This window comes from Formica exsecta, unplaced genomic scaffold (genome assembly GCF_003651465.1).
Source record: "Formica exsecta isolate Colony F162 unplaced genomic scaffold, ASM365146v1 scaffold512, whole genome shotgun sequence".
NCBI classification, from domain to species: domain Eukaryota; kingdom Metazoa; phylum Arthropoda; class Insecta; order Hymenoptera; family Formicidae; genus Formica; species Formica exsecta.
The window spans coordinates 184,616-187,348 of NW_021852364.1; the positions used below are offsets into that span (position 1 = coordinate 184,616).

General features: G+C 34.7%; 1 protein-coding gene across 2 annotated transcripts in view; it reads right to left on the minus strand.

Annotated features, from left to right (window-relative positions):
• Positions 1-2,733, minus strand: part of LOC115241817 (calcium uptake protein 3, mitochondrial) — a 36,853-nt gene that overhangs the window by 24,091 nt on the left and 10,029 nt on the right. The window lies entirely within an intron of this gene.

Sequence of the window (2,733 nt, forward strand, 5' to 3'; positions counted from 1 at the left end):
AAATATATTATATTATATAATAAATATATAAGATTATTCTTTAAATTCTGTTACATTATTCAAGGATATAATAAATACAATAAATATAATACATATATAATAAATATATTATATTATATAATAAATATATAAGATTATTCTTTAAATTCTGTTACATTATTCAAGGATAACGGAAACATAGAATAATCTTTCCATTTTCTTCATCCTTGTTCTTCCATCGTGTAAATTATCGCTTATATTATTCCTATGCAAATCGCGCGGACACGTCCTAGTTTTGTCGCGTTTGGCACTGATACACGAGGGAATTATCGTTCGTCCCTCGTTTATCTCTGACGCACGTTTATCGCAATCGTTTTCTCTATTTCCGGAATCATGTTAAGGCGCTACCCGCGTCGATAGCGGAGATCGCTCGTCTCTCTCATCTGCACGAGAGAGGTGCGCGTCGAATCTCCGATCCGACACGGAGGCACGCCGAAGAAGAAAATAAACGGCACGGTCTCGAATCTCGTGCGAATAACGCGATAACGATTGCCGGGTTCGCGCGATACCACAAGAAGAAGGTGGGTCACGTGATTTGTGGTCGTGCGAGAGAGGATCTCGTCGTAGGGGAGAGACGTCGTTGGGACGTCGTTTATGTGTTGCATACTGATGCACTAGTGTGTGCATTCGGTGCAGTCAGATCCGTATCTGCGTACAGGCTATGTACTACAAGTCTGGTTGTGCCAAGCGGATCGGACACACCATTGATTTTTTAGGGGAAATAAACCTGTTTCTTGTCCTAGGCAGGGACATTTTCTCCGGCAATTCGGCAAGCCCTATCTTCCCACGTTGATGAACGCATTAAAATGTCAAACATGTATCCGATATTATCAAAATATAAAATAATTCATAACATATAAAATGTTATGGGATGAATTTCTACTTAAATCTGAGAAAAAATTCTTAATAAAATATTAATCTTAATAGAATTTAATTATATTTTATAATATATATTAAATTAAAACTAAAATTACAAAAATCCTTTTAAGATGAAGTTTTTTTATTTAAAATTAGAAATAAAAAAGTTTTTTATCATTCAACTTTTATTTATAAAATCTTAATTTAAAGATGTATAAAAATAGATAAATACAAATATAAATAAAAAACGAAGAGAAAATAAAAATAACAATTTATATCCAAAATCGTTTATGTTTATGCAAATAAAATTTCTAAATTATTGTATTAATATAATATGAGATTCAATATAATTATATCTTTTATAATATAAATCATTATTTAGAGTATTTTTTTTTTTTTTTGATATGTTGTAAAGTTTAAAATTTTCAGAATATAGAGAGGTGTGTTATCTCGTATTCCGAATGTAGAAAAATTTTACCATCATCCGGGAGCGTTGCCAGGTTGCGTGTTACGTGCGAACTACCCTGAAATTATCGCGCTGCGCTCTGTGATTAACTGATTCGGCATTTTTCTCGTGGCCGCGTGTTTCGCCCACGTCCCTTTCAACCTTTGAACCAGTCCTAACCGCCCATGCTCAAAATGATTGACAGTAAACGAATTATCGGGTTCTCTTACGAAATATGAATACGATAAAGGCTGAAGAATTTATTTCCTTCCCATATCGTTAATCTCTTTTGTCTTTCGATATAGAGTATAATTAAACAATAGTAAAAAAAGATCAGAAAGCAGCATATAATTGAGATATTGCGTATAAAACATAACTGGAAGAATTTATAATTTTTATTAATACTGCAAAGCGTAAAATTCTAATTTTTTAAATCTTTTAAATCTGTTTAATAAATTATTAAAAAATACGTTGCAAATTTTGAAAACAAAATTCATATAATTAAAATTTAAAAATCTTATCTGCAATATCAAATTATAATAACAGGAAATATATTCATTATAATATATTCATTGCACAAACGATTCGTTGATATGAGATTTGCATAACACAAATATTGGCAGTGGAGATTTTACAAAATCTATGATTATCTTAACAGGCCGCTTTTCATACATAATCCTAAAACGAGGCCCTCAACGATCGCCAAAATTATTATTTATTACTTGCTGCACTGCGCACTTAGCGACCATCGTATATATGTGTAAACCAAAAATGATAAAAAAAGAATGAACGGGAGAAGAGGGAGATTCTCGCCTGGCCGGCGGCGGTTCTTAAATCATAATCCCCTCAAAATATTCAATTACACCGGCATTGTTTAGTCGTTGATGCATAGCGCGGTAACACGCGACGTGCACCGGCTCCACCTTTGCACGCATCCACTTACGTGGGATACAAAGCATGTGTGATAGCCGTCGATGTGTGTGCGTGATGCACGGGATACCCACACCCGGTGGAACATCGCCCACACTGCTATTGGTCCATTAGCCAAATAATGAGTACCTAACGCGCCACGTCCCACGCGCTAACGCTAATTTCACGGTGGTTTAGGAAGCGTTAATTAATTTAGACAAATCACCGTGCACGTTCATTAGCATTAATTCATCGCCATGATGATGGTCGACGTGGGTTACGTTGTAGCGTGCGATTCGACGTGTCTTCCACGAGACTCGTCGTCGATGCGGTAGGTATCGATGTATCGCAAGGAGATAGCCTGCCACGTGAGAAGACAATAGCATATTTCGTTTATATATTTTGTATATTGTTTATCGCAGCTAAATATCGATCATAGTATAAAATTATATATAAAAAAAAAAACGAAACGTTTTTAAAAA